Here is a 14903-nt window from a genome sequence, read left to right as displayed (position 1 = left end):
CACATCGTCACTCTTCACTCCGTTTTGCAGTTGCTAGAAAAATATTTGCTTAAATTTGTTTGCAGCCCAGTCCCTCAGAAAGGTTTCAAAATTTCAGTTGGCAATTAAAACGCAAAGAGAACGCCACTTGAAGTCTCTGTAAAACCAATCAAAAAATACCATATCAATGCGAACATGAAAGAAGGGGCGTTTTGGTGGCACTACTTGTTGGCAATAGTGGATTGTTAGGTGGTCCTTGGAAAAATAGTAAAAGTTCAGGCAGGACACCCCCAAAGCCGCACACTCTCGATACACTCTTAGGTAAAAACCAAAAGCAGACTGGCCACTGTAGAAACTTTTTGCTGCAAAGGGTTGACACCCATTTGAGGTTCGTTTTAGAATATTCCGCGAAATCAATAGATAGGATCTAGATGGTGTACAGAGAAAAATATGGAACTGTTTCCTCGGTTTGCAAGACTAGTAATTTCCTAATTGAAATCGCTCATTTTGATAATTTATATTTATATAATGTTTATTAAAAAAATTAATTTTGAAAATATTTAAATGAAAATGAACTCTTTTGCAAGTGTAAAGTTGGACATTACAGAGACGTGCACACAAACAAATAAGCAAAAGGAGCAACCCAAAAAGAAAACAAGCTCAAATAAACCTCTGTGGGCAAAATGTCCGACCGTCTCCATTTCTATTTTTTGTGTTCTTTTCCTGGGGATGGTTCGGGCTTGGAGTAAGAGGCTGCTGCAAATGTGCCAAAGTTAATTAAGATCGAAATCAATATTGGCCCTTTAGCTAAAAGCATCAAACAATCCCAACATGCCCCGTCGGGCCTTTCCATTCCATTTCTAATGCGCCCCGGTGGGCGTCACCCACGCACCAAAAACAAAAACAAAACGAATGTGTCAAAGTGTGGCAGGGCAAAAGTTCGGAATTCAGTTGAACCGTACGGCACCGGACCAACTAACAAAATAATTTAAGATATTTTGTGTTTGCTAATCCGAATTGTCCGTAACTTGGCCATGGTTAACACATTGCCGCATCTTTGATTTGGTGTCTAGTCACTGGTTGCGACCCCGAGTAAGTAAAGTATGTAATTTAATTTGCCTAAACTTGGATACTTTCATGTTATCCGGCCAAATGGAATGTCTCTTTTATGCCCAGTCCACGCCTCGTGCTCCCATTGTAATTAAATGACGAGCTTTTCCGACGAGCCCAAAGTGCGAAACTAGCACCGAAATTCTCCTACGAAACTATGCCACAAAATGGAGCAGAATCGACCAAAAGGAAATCTGTGTCGTTGCAAAACTTTCCTTTTGTGAGCGCTTCATAAAGAAATAGTTCAAAAGATTCATTACAAGTGGAATCAAACCAATATTAACTGCTTGTCCCTTCCCTACCCAAAAACCCCAAGAAAATGGATGAAACTTGTGGCAATCCATCTGTTCTGCTTTATATTAACTGTTATATATGGACTTTTATTCCTATAGAAAGTTGAGTGAGTAAGTGCAATCCTCCAATAATAAAAAAGTGCAAAAATATTAGCCAAAATCAAAACTCTTTTGAGATAGTTAATTTATCCGTGCTTCGCAAAACCAGTTTCTTTAGATCCCAATAAGTAACAGATACTCCAATTGATGGTAGCCAGTTTATAAATAGTAAAGCACTTTGAAAACTCAATTCAAACTGACAATTAAAAAGCCAGATCTTTGGATTCTAGCCCTTATCGTGACCATTACATCCAACACGCTTAACCATAAATTATTGCAATAACATGTGTAAAATCTGTACAATCTACTCAGTAAATGCACATAAATCGGCGATTTGTAGCTGTGGCCAGAGTGAGAATTAAAATCGTGTATCAGAAAAAACGCGAATATTAACATAATCCCTGTGATAATTGAAAAACACATTTGTGGCCACGTTACATTTTTTGAACAAACCGTTTCTGCTTATTGAGAAGGACCAATTTTGCGGATCTGTTATTGCAATTTAATCACCACTGAGCCGGGCATTAAGTTTTTGGCTATTGCAACGATAAGCGACCTGGCCAACCGGACGCTTTGTGTTGGCCCATAGATAAGCTGCTGCCAGCATTATTTCGCTGGTTCATTTACAATGCCGCAGGTGCAGCCGGACGTCTTCCTTCCACTCTAATGCATCCCGCGAATCAAAACGAATTGCCTGGCATAATTGTGGCACAAAGTTGCTGTGAGAACGCTTCTGCTTAAAGCCACCGATTCTAGGGGTCGATATAATTGGGGCAGGTGGCTGAAAGCCATAAAATGCCCGATGTACAGAAAGTCCAACTTGTCCGACTGCATCAGCTTCGTAGTTCAGCCGTGCAGAGCCTGAAATAAAATTAAAAGTTTGTGTGTGCACAATGGGCTCCCAGCATCACCCACTTGGCTGGCCAAATGCATAAAATTTGATATTTTATTTGGAGCCTCGAGTCACTCGCCCTGCATTGCCAGAACGTTCCTCGTCCCTGTTTCGACTCCAGAACCTCTCTCCAGCTCCTCCTCCGATTGCCACAATCTGTGTCCTGGCCTCTGGGTTGTCGTCGTGTCCCGTGACAATTGCAACCGGAAACGCGCATAAATGTTGGCAACTAACTCGATTTTTTACCCACACCACTTTTGCTTCAGAGCTGCTGCTGTAAAATATGGCAGCAACATTGTTGAAACTCGAGCGGAATAAGGAATTTCACTTCTTATGCTACTTCGTCTATATTCAATGTCTAGCATTATTTTCAAATAATTTTAAAGCTTTATTAAACTATAAATAAATATGAAAAAATAAATATATATTTCTGTAATATATATATAAATTTTTGTTCAGATTAAATCAGAGTACGCATTGCAGGGAGCACAATAAACGCATTAGGGGGATTTCGGGGTCTATAGTTTTGTGTCCATTTTTTAACTTTTAGCATGGTATTTTGCTTGAGGTTCTAGCTTTACAAACGCCCCAACATAAAGGCTAAAATCGAGCATTGTAATGTTTAATTTATTTTCAGGGTTAATTGGGCAAAACGTTACTCATACGCCAGCGAGACCATAAAAAGGCACTGCAATCGAGCGAGGCAAACAGTTCATTAAAATGGCTGAATGGGCATAATTTTCAAATTAAAATTCAAAAGTTTGCCAGCCCAAATAATGAAGCCGCTCCACAATCTGTTGCCAATAGTCAAAAAGTCATAAATTTCGAATGCAACAACAACAGAGGCCCGAGCAAAAACGTATGGCCACCGTATCCGTGAAAAGTGTTGAAAGAGGCATGGCAAGAAATTTGTCGTTGCCGTTTGTCGACTCGGAAAATTACTTTCAAATACACCCATACAATGTTGTTTTTGCAGTGGGATTGGAAATGGGAACGAGAGTGGGTGGGGGTGTGCTGCCAATAATAATAATAATCATAACGAAGAAGCAGCAAAAGCATCGGCAACTTCACGCCGAAAGTGGCAAAAACCTTTCAATGATGGTGCGACTGTGACTGCTTCATCGTTCCTCTGGCTCCTGCTGCTGCTTCTTCTCCCGCTACTGCTCCTTCTGCTGCTGCAATAATTTTCGAATTTTCATTTGCCGTTGCGCCTCCGAAAACACAGCACAGATGTTGCTTTCTGTCGGTGGATCTACGAAAATATAGTCCTTACCCCTCGACCCGCCAATCTCTGAAACATCGACAAAGGCAACGGTAACGGCCATAGCAATCGCAATTCAAACACCCAGCGCAGCACACACAATTGAAAAGCTATTTTTCTTCGTTTTTTTTTTCATACGTAAATTATGTGCCAAAAATTGGACGTTTTGGGTTCTCGGATGTCGACTGCCCCTCATTGTATCGAGAGTTCAGTTCACTTCAGCCCAGCTCAGGTTCCATAATTATGTGGGCCCCTGGTCGCCGGGATAATTTGTTTGTTATGTAAGTTGGCTTAGGTAAGCAGCATTGTTGGCACTCCGTCAACAGCTGCAGGGAATTAATTGGTTATACTTGAGCCGCCTCGTATTTGATGCCCAATGGGCGTAAATTGAGCCCACCTGACCTGCCCACGTGTATTTGAACTAGATAATGACCGTCATCTTATGCAGATCCGGATCAGGTTTAATGAATCTTGTTACCCATATATCTTTAGTGTTTTTTTTTAATAAAACTTGGTATAAACCCAAATTAACCAATTAATTAAAAACCATTACAAAAAAGGTAAATTCAGGATCGATCTAAATACAGTCTAAGGCTATATTTTCCTTCCCAAGCATTTTCCACATTTTGAAGAATATCCCTCACAAAAGTTGAGAAAAAATCTAAAAAATATTTTGTTCCTGGATTTTGATGCAGATTGATGCAGAATCGATCTACAAATCGTTTAAGGTACTCCGCTTAAGAATCGGATAAGTATTGGCAAAGATATGGCCTTGGCTGGGAGCTACATTTTCCTTTCCATGCATTTTCCACATTTTGAAGAATATCCCCCACAAAAGTTGAGAAAAAATCTAAAAAATATTTTGTTCCTGGATTTTGATGTAGATTGACGGAGAATCGATCTACAAATCGTTTAAGGTACTCCGCTTAAGAATCGGATAAGTATTGGCAAAGATATGGCCTTGGCTGGGAGCTATATTTTCCTTCCCATGCATTTTTCACATTTTGAAGAATATCCCCCACAAAAGTTGAGAAAAAATCTAAAAAATATTTTGTTCCTGGATTTTGATGTAGATTGACGGAGAATCGATCTACAAATCGTTTAAGGTACTCCGCTTAAGAATCGGATAAGTATTGGCAAAGATGTGGCCTTGGCTGGGAGCTATATTTTCCTTCCCATGCATTTTTCACATTTTGAAGAATATCCCCCACAAAAGTTGAGAAAAAATCTAAAAAATATTTTGTTCCTGGATTTTAATGTAGATTGATGGAGAATCCATCTACAAATCGTTTAAGGTACTCCGCTTAAGAATCGGATAAGTATTGGCAAAGATATGGCCTTGGCTGGGAGCTATATTTTCCTTCTCATGCATTTTCCACATTTTTAAGAATATCCCCCACAAAAGTTGAGAAAAAAACTAAAAAATATTTTGTTCCTGGATTTTGATGTAGATTGACGGAGAATCGATCTACAAATCGTTTGAGGTACTCCACTTAAGGATCGGATAAGTATTGGCAAAGATATGGCCTTGGCTGGGAGCTATATTTTCCTTCCCATGCATTTTCCACATTTTTAAGAATATCCCCCACAAAAATTGAGAAAAATCTAAAAAATATGTTGTTCCTGGATTTTGATGTAGATTGATGGAGAATCGATCTACAAATCGTTTGAGGTACTCCGCTTAAGGATGGGATAAGTATTGGCAAAGATATGGCCTTGGCTGGGAGCTATATTTTCCTTTCCATGCATTTTCCACATTTTGAAGGGTATCCCCCACAAAAGTTGAGAAAAAATCTAAAAAATATTTTGTTCCTGGATTTTGATGCAGATTGATGCAGAATCGATCTACAAATCGTTTAAGGTACTCCGCTTAAGAATCGGATAAGTATTGGCAAAGATATGGCCTTGGCTGGGAGCTACATTTTCCTTTCCATGCATTTTCCACATTTTGAAGGATATGCCCCACAAAAGTTGAGAAAAAATCTAAAAAATATTTTGTTCCTGGATTTTGATGTAGATTGACGGAGAATCGATCTAAAAATCGTTTAAGGTACTCCGCTTAAGAATCGGATAAGTATTGGCAAAGATATGGCCTTGGCTGGGAGCTACATTTTCCTTTCCATGCATTTTCCACATTTTGAAGGATATGCCCCACAAAAGTTGAGAAAAAATCTAAAAAATATTTTGTTCCTGGATTTTGATGTAGATTGACGGAGAATCGATCTACAAATCGTTTAAGGTACTCCGCTTAAGAATCGGATAAGTATTGGCAAAGATGTGGCCTTGGCTGGGAGCTATATTTTCCTTCCCATGCATTTTTCACATTTTGAAGAATATCCCCCACAAAAGTTGAGAAAAAATCTAAAAAATATTTTGTTCCTGGATTTTAATGTAGATTGATGGAGAATCGATCTACAAATCGTTTAAGGTACTCCGCTTAAGAATCGGATAAGTATTGGCAAAGATATGGCCTTGGCTGGGAGCTATATTTTCCTTCCCATGCATTTTCCACATTTTGAAGGATATCCCCCACAAAAGTTGAGAAAAAATCTAAAAAATATTTTGTTCCTGGATTTTAATGTAGATTGATGGAGAATCGATCTACAAATCGTTTAAGGTACTCCGCTTAAGAATCGGATAAGTATTGGCAAAGATATGGCCTTGGCTGGGAGCTATATTTTCCTTCCCATGCATTTTTCACATTTTGAAGAATATCCCCCACAAAAGTTGAGAAAAAATCTAAAAAATATTTTGTTCCTGGATTTTAATGTAGATTGATGGAGAATCGATCTACAAATCGTTTAAGGTACTCCGCTTAAGAATCGGATAAGTATTGGCAAAGATATGGCCTTGGCTGGGAGCTATATTTTCCTTCTCATGCATTTTCCACATTTTTAAGAATATCCCCCACAAAAGTTGAGAAAAATTTAAAAAATATCTTGTTCCTGGATTTTGATGTAGATTGATGGAGAATCGATCTACAAATCGTTTAAGGTACTCCGCTTAAGAATCGGATAAGTATTGGCAAAGATATGGCCTTGGCTGGGTGCTATATTTTCCCTCCCATGCATTTTCCACATTTTGAAGGATATCCCCCACAAAAGTTGAGAAAAAATCTAAAAAATATTTTGTTCCTGGATTTTGATGCAGATTGATGGAGAATCAGTCTACAAAATTAAGTAATTTGCACCCAGGATTTATAAACAACGAAATGACGTTTTAAAAACCAACGTTATCTGATTTCTTTACCCGAAAGTTGAAGTTTACTATTTGGCAGCATGATTTGGCAATGTTTATCTATGGGATTAGTCTTCATCTTGAAAAAATCTAGGGAAAGAAAACTAGGATCAGCCAGTCATCAATTAGTTACTGGGCTATTTGTTTTCAGTTAACTTTTCCTTGCCGCTTTCTTCCATTTTCTTCATCCTCGAGGTACACTCTCCATTGTCATATTTATTTTCAATTATAACGCATGCCACTTTGTAATGGTCTTTTATTATTTGCACTGAATATTTTCTTATATTTGTGGAGGGCTTTTCTTCCTGTTTCCGCTCCTATCGTTGTTGTTATTTTCTCTTCTTCCTTTATTACATGCCAAACATTTTTCATATTTTCCGCATTACTTGCATTTATATACAAGCGCCAGACTGGCTCACACACAAACAAACACACAATGTTATCTCTCCGCTTCCGGCTGAAAGAATTTTTTTTCTTAGCGCACTACTCCCGCCCTCTCACTCTATCTGTTCGCCTTTCTCTTTTCCTCAATGAGCTAAATCGTGACCACCAAGTTGTCTTGGAAAATGGTCAAAAAAAATAAATGGATGATTGAATGAAAACCCCGCCAGCTGGCAAGAGGAAAAACTCTTTGTATATTCGTATGTATGAACAAAAAGTGACCGGCAAAAGTCCAAGTCATCCGAGTCTTTAAAGCCAATGGCGGCCGCCAATTTCCGGCTCTGCAGTTTCCTCCTCCGTGTTGCCTTCCTCCGATTCAGATACTTTTGGTCCGGCATCTTGTACTTGTACTTTTTTGGCAGACTGATGCAACGTCTTGCATTCATTGGCCATAAGCTTGCAATTTGTGTGTGCCCTGCTTAAAGTTCACTCCAAGTTGGTTGGCCCAATTTGGCGGCCGCTCCTTCTGCTCCAAATCCAGTTGGAGCTGCTTTATTAAATTTTCGGCCAAGATCCCAGCCACAGCCCAAGTCCGCATCCGAATCAGTATCCGAATCGGAGGTCCGAGCCCCGACTTGAAGTCAATTGCGGCGCTAAATTTTAGTTGCTCCAATTTCGCAATAGCAGACTGCGAAAAAAGCTAAAGCCTTTTCGTGGGGAGGGCGTGGGGAGACCAAGGAGAGACAAGCCAGAGTCCGCGGCTATTAAAATGCTTGTTTTCGCTGGCCTTATTATTACATACATATTTTCTTTTTTGCTCCCTGTCATCTTGTTTCATAGCCACATTCCGTCCACGAAAACTGAAAGAAATTGTCTTACCGTTTTAAAAAACATAGGAATAGAAAATTTAATAAATTCAAAATAAAGAGTAGGCACTACTGCAGCAATGAATGCCAAATTCTTATGTTTTTATTTCATTAAAAATGTATAATTGATTTTGGTCTGGGCGCACAGGTTTCATAATTTAGAAAATACTTTGGGCTTTTAGTTTATGTCTAAAAATAAAGACACTCAAAGTTTAAATATTTCTAAATAAATTTTGTATCATTTTTCCTTGAGTGCACCCAGACAAGCAGTCTGCAACGCGTCTTCTGGGATAATTGAAATTGTTTGCACAATTTTACACTCCAAAGGCTAATGGAGTAGTCGACCGAGTCGACTGACTGGGTGTTGCCTAACTGAGGCGAGGCCATCCGACCAACCAGCCAACCGTCCTGCGACCTCCAACATCCCAACCCGGCAAGCCAAAAGCCAGGCAACCAAGCCCGTCGAGCCAGTCAAGCAGATCCAGTGGCTTCTGCTTGCTAACTGGAGGCCATTCTAAGATCTGAGAGCTGAGAGCTGGAAGCTCTGAGCTCCAAGCCGGAGCGGGTGGAATCTCGAGCACCACAAAGCAAAACGCTATACCAAAGCCACCGCCCGGGGGCTGCACCGCCAGAAGTTGCTGCCAATGAAATGTTAAGCAAATTGAATTTCTGCATAACAAATTGCAATGCAGATAATTTGTGTTAGATAACAAAGAAAATCTGAGCAAGGCCGCAAAGCGGGAGAATCAAACAAATTAAATAATTCAAACTTTACTGACCTTGCCGGCTAGAATTTCAAGTATTTTGAGAACGAGGAGATTTTTGAAGGCTTTTGAAGACGTAAGCACCCATTTGAGGAATATTTTGAGAATGAACAAAGTATTTTTATTACTAGTTAAGTCATTTAGAGGTAAGCTTTTATATTTGAATTTCTTTGTGAATTTTCTCTTGCGGATGACCAATATTTCTTGCTTTCAAATTAATAAAAGAATATAAGGGGATTACTTCAAATTAAAGAACTAGAACCCAAGCAAGGGTTAATTAGCTGTGGTTCACTCGGCCCTCGTACTGTGGCTTGACATCTCCAATAGGTCGGACAGGTGTGTACACACGTGCCAGGGAATCTCATCCGACCGTCTGTGGGTCTGCCCTCTGATTGGAATGCAATTACAATTGTAATTACAATTTTCACCAACTTGGCCTTGGCCCGAACACGAGCTTGTGAGCCGGCGCTGGCCCTGGCCCCCTGACAGACAGCCGGTTCAGTGGCAGCAGGGCGAAAGGAGAAAGAAAGCCATTTGCATATTAGAAGTGTTTTTCACACCTCAGGAAAACCCACACACCCCGTTGAGTGCGCCCCCCGTTTGCTGTTTATTGTTTGTGAAATAGATAGAAGAAATTACAGCTCATTACAGCTCACTGCAAATAAAAGAAGAAATTACAGCTCATTAGAAAAATGAAACAAAAATGCAAATAAAACGAATGCAGGGAAAGGGCTCGAAAGGAAAAGGAAAAGGCAACAGGAGAAGTAAAAGCAAACAGCAGGAGGGCAACAAAAAGGATTCTGCCAAGGCAGTGGCACCAACAAATCACTTAAAGAAAGGGTTCTCATTTGAATTTTAAAATAAAAAATCACAATGGACTCAGTTACCTTTAAATAATAATTTAAATATATTTTATTGATTTCTTAAATACAAGAATCATTTTTTTTTCTTACAAGACTGATGTTTTAGTGTAATAGCCACAGAAGTAGCAGCAACAACAGGATGTGCTAAGGCAGACGACGAGTGAAAAATGTAAATAAAATATTGCACGGGTGGTGGTCTGAGCTGGGTGAAGTGGGGCAGGAGGCGAAGGAGGCGCAGGAGCACAGGACCACTTGAACACGTTGTCAAGAAGTGTGGCTTGCTGTTTGCACACACAGCTCGCATATATTTACGGGCCTGTTAGTATGTTTCTGGGCCCGGGTGTGGGTGTGTCTGGCAGGACTCGCAGCAGCATCAGCCAGGACACATTATGCGTCGTTTAAATAGCAATAAATCTTGCATAAAAACACGCGTCCAGCAACAATGGAGCTCCGAAGGACAGACCACTTGACTGCATCTTTAATATGGAAAATCAGTTGGCTAACGACATTGCCAAAAGAAACCGCAAAGTTGTTGTGGGATATTTGCAAAGCTAATTTAGCAGCAAGCTAGATTTTTGGGTGCACTTTAGAAAAAAAAGATTCAATAAGTACAAAAATATACTCCTAAAACACCTTTATATAAAAAAAGAACTGTACACTTCTTTATTTTTTCATTAATCAGCAACAGAATATATTATTAAATAACTCGTAGTTTAAAGACTAATGCCTCATAATTTTGGAATTTTGGTAAAAACCTTTGTGGGGGGAAAATTACATAATACGGATCATCAAGCCATTGGGTGCGCTCCATTAAAAGTTGAGCGAGAATGAAGTTGACCAAAGTCATCGGTGAGTCAAATTGAATTTTGCCCCAAGGCGCCGTCGCTGGCATCAATATTGAGTCAAAGGGATCAGCGCTAAATGCTGCACGCACCGTCAACGCCATCCATCTTACTTAATGTCAGCTGCAGTGCCACCCCGCTGCTCCGGGGGCGACCAGCATCCGCATCCGTATCCTTGATAGCACAGGCAGGAGCAGGACCAGTAACGGCAGCAGCAGCAGGCGGAACCCCAGCACTTTCCTCATTATGCGATGACAAAACAACAACTATTAAGCGAAGGAGGAGCAGCAGCAGCAGGAGCAGGAGCTGGAGAACAAGTAGCAGCGGTCGCACTTTTATGATTTGCTAACGACATAAGCTACGCGTCCTGGCGTTGCCTGTTTAAAAATCAATTTCATCGCCGCATGCAGTCCCTGCATTCTCCAGCCTTTGCCTTCGCTCTGGCCCTCATCTGCTCCACCTTGGGAGCAGCAAAAGCAGCAGGATCGGCCGCCTCGTGCCTTCTGTTTATATTCCTGTCATGCTGCGACAACGACAACGCCTCATACGTCCCGTGTACACACGGCGAAAGCCAATAGACGTCAGCATGATGGGAACAGGCTTCAGCAGCCATCACGCAGCATCATCGCACATCGTCCGTTACCCATTCCCCATTTCCCAGATTCCTTTCCGCCTTTGTCGTACACTTTAAGAAATTCAAGTACTAAGTTTAATTGGATTCTAAGTGGGATTCGATTTTCCACGATACTCACTACTCTCTGATAATTAACTTTATTTGACATACTACCAATTTAATCATTCATTAACGTCTAAGCTCAGTGATCCTTTTGGGAGTCTATATTTTTATTGTGTAGCCCCAAAACTGGCTCATCCTTTGTTTCTGCCAGCAGCCGGCGTGCGTCAGGTGTGCCATTTTAATAAATTATGCAGCCTGCTAAATGCTTAAACAATTGAATTTTGTATTTACATAATATGTAATGTGCTGCGACATCATTATGCAGACATCGGGCTTGCACCATGGACACGGAATAAGGGAACGGCATGCGGCAGGCCTCCACCCGCACATTATTGAATTATGCGCCGTGCCGAGAGTGGCGGCCCAGAAATATGACAAAAATTGTTGCAAGTTTTCGGGCCAAATAAATAGCATAGGATGAACTCTCTATCTCTATGGGGAAGTCGACCTCGTTCCCTTTCAGAGCGACAAATTTAATTTGACGTTTGAGAGGTCGGGGTAAACTTTATTAATTATTTTGGGTCTTTAATAATTTGTGTGCGTATTTGAGGGACTTTAAGGGAAGAGGTCGATGGGAGAATTATCCCGGGAATCCTTTGTCATTTTTCGGTTTTTATTGCATCCGAAGTTTTAACCTTTTAAGGATTCAACTTGTGTCAGATTTATTTACGAGTTTGTACAATTGAGGGTTTGAAAATTCGCCAAAATTAAATCATACGTAGAGAATTCGCCATATTTTATTACAGCTCGTATAGTTTATATTGCCCGCATGTACGTACGTATGTCTGCGAGTATCTTTAGACACTTATTTTTGGGATTTCATGAGCTCCGTTTTATATTACGCATACGCCACTTGGGCCGACACGTAGGCTGTGCCGACGAGAGCGGCCCGAACACATGCACGCCCAAGTGCCTAATTACGGACATGTGTCGGGGCATCACCCTCCGCTGCCCCGCGGGGAGCGGGGGATGATCAAGAGGGGATTGCGTGGCGTCTAATCAAAACTTTTATTTGCATGAAATTAAATTCAAGCAATTGCACTTAATTTGCCAAACAGGCAGCTATGGTAAATAAACAGGCAGCGTGGGCCACGGCAACCGTTGAGGAGGAGAGTAGGGTGTGAGATGGGCGATGGGCGATGGCAGGCTGGGAGGGGAGGCCCAGGAAAACCGAAATTAAAAATCAAGCAAGCGTAGGCCAGGATGGGGCGGGGACCATTGGCAATGAAATGCGGGACCAGGGCTGAAATTATGAGCATGCCAGCGAGACTCAAGGCGGCTTCCTTGGATCTTCGTGCTGGGCAGGGCGTGGCACTCACCGTCGCCTTCTTTTGAAGTACCCAAGGAAGCAAAGCCAAGGCTCATACAGACAGATATAAGCGGTTGCACTGAGAGAAATCTGATAGACTAATACATTAAGTATATCTCTGATAACCTGGAATCCTATAGTTTCATTTCTTACTCCCTTCATAGACTTTTTCCCGAGTGTACCCCTCACCACAGACGCCCATAAATAAAGTATTTGATGTGCATGAAGTTAATGTCTTATTATGCCCAAGTTGTCAAAAACAAGCGGCCCTGCCTGCCTGGCTGTTAGTTAGGGCGCCCCTAATGTGCGGGGGCGGCGGTTAATGGGCGTGGATTTTATGAACCTGAGCAGAGCACAGCCCCTCCGGAGCACAGCATCCCGTTTCCTCGGTGTTCGGTTTCTCGGATTCTCAGATTCAGATTCAGCAGGGTTCACCCGCCAGCGGCTTGAGTTTTGATTTGGCTTAAGTACATCAGCCGGCGCCGCCAGTTTAATGATAACAAACTCAACACAAGTGATAACGCGTCAAATTACCAAAAGCAACGTGCGTGTGCGTGTGCGGGTGGCGGGTTGCGGGGGAGCTGGTTGAGGGGCAAGTGGAGTGGGTGGGCGGGGCAAATCCAGTGTCATGGGTGTTGTAAATACAATCAATGAATTTCAACTGGTTGTCTTGCCTCGTTCCCGACCCTCATTCATTTCCATAGCTTTCCGGCAATTGTCGAGCTCCGGGTGGGAGTGTTCCATGTGTCTGTAATGTAGAAGTCCTTCGTATGTAGGTTTGGTCCTTCATATATGGGTACCAGTGAGTGTGTCTGTGCCAGTGCGTCTGGCAAAACGAAATTAGGCAAATTTAATGAATTTATGCTGGTGGCATCCCCTTTGTAATCCGAGTGCGCGCACAGCAAAGTAAGTGACCTGCTTCGTTCTCGGTTAAGTGGCCTTGCTCGAGCGGCTCGACGGTAATTTTTGGCAGTGGGTTGTGGGGAACACTCGGAAAAATGCATTTACCAGACATTTCTTCAATATGATTTTTATTTTTTTTTAATTATTAGTGCAATGCTGGGGATATTTTAGAGACCTATTTACCTTACCTCCAAGTTCTTGGAGTATCTCCCAAACCACATTACAGGTCACAGGACTCAATATCCTTTACTTGCAGTGTAAGCTAGGGGATAAGAATGAAAATGAGCCAAAGAACCTAACGCTAGAGCAGCTAAAGTCCCTAATGTCGAGAGTGGAATGCGGCGTGTGTGGAGCTGGAAGTGGGTGCAGCGAGGTGTGTGCGCCGGAGGCACTTTGCCGGCAGTTGCGAATGCGACGAGTGCGTGGAGCCAATGTTGTGTGGCTCCTTAATGCTCCTCCCGAGGCTAGCGCCACGAAGCAGGGAGTATTGTAATCCAAACCTTAAATAATAACAAAAGATTAGATGATGTGTGTACTATCTAAGACTAAGCTATAGGAACTAAACCGGTTTATGGCTTAATACTGGAATCATGGCAGGAACACTTCCTTGAAACTGACCAGAGCAAACTTTTGCCCCAAAACTTGATAACAAATTTCCTCAAAGTTTCCAGTTTCGGTTTAACATATCGCCCAATCATAGCACCACTCGCAGTCTACCGCGCCCCCCTCCAAGAGGCAGTGCATTGCCCAATTCGAGCAATTTAACAAATGACTTCCTTTGCAGCTCCACCGCAACCGCAAGAACGCGACGGCCCCCATCAGCCCCCCGAATCGCAGGGCCACCAATCCGACCACATCCACGTCCCCAGAAGCGTCATTATCTGGCCCGGAGCATCGGCCCCCAACTTTGGCCATCGTGTAAATGGGGTAAGTGGTGCTGCAAACTAACTTGTCACAAGGAGTGTGAGCCCTCTTCGGAGAACAGCAGGCGGGGTCACCGAAGGCACGGATCTGGCCAGGGTCGTAGTTGAATTAGCTTCATTGCGTCTAAATGTGGTGTCTCAAGACACGGTAAGATTTCGTCGTATTTCTTTCAAACACGATTTCCAACTTATGATTTAAAAACTAAAATAATCAATATATAAACCCCTTTCAAGATGCTCCTTTCATCCTTTTTTTCTCCCAGTGGTCCACTCTACTGTGTACTCCATACCAACCCAGCTTTTATGACCCTCCCATCCCCTGACGGAGGAAGGGCAGGCTATTGGCACACTTCCAAGGCGTCAAAATCCCGTACCTAATGGTGTCTGCAAAAATATTCCGAGCAATTACGATTATTTTATGCCCTGGCCCCGGCACCTTATCGGG

Source organism: Drosophila ananassae, chromosome 2L, assembly GCF_017639315.1.
Source record: "Drosophila ananassae strain 14024-0371.13 chromosome 2L, ASM1763931v2, whole genome shotgun sequence".
Lineage (NCBI taxonomy): Eukaryota > Metazoa > Arthropoda > Insecta > Diptera > Drosophilidae > Drosophila > Drosophila ananassae.
The sequence above is the reverse complement of the archived record's forward strand: the minus strand, read 5'-3'. Positions refer to the sequence as shown.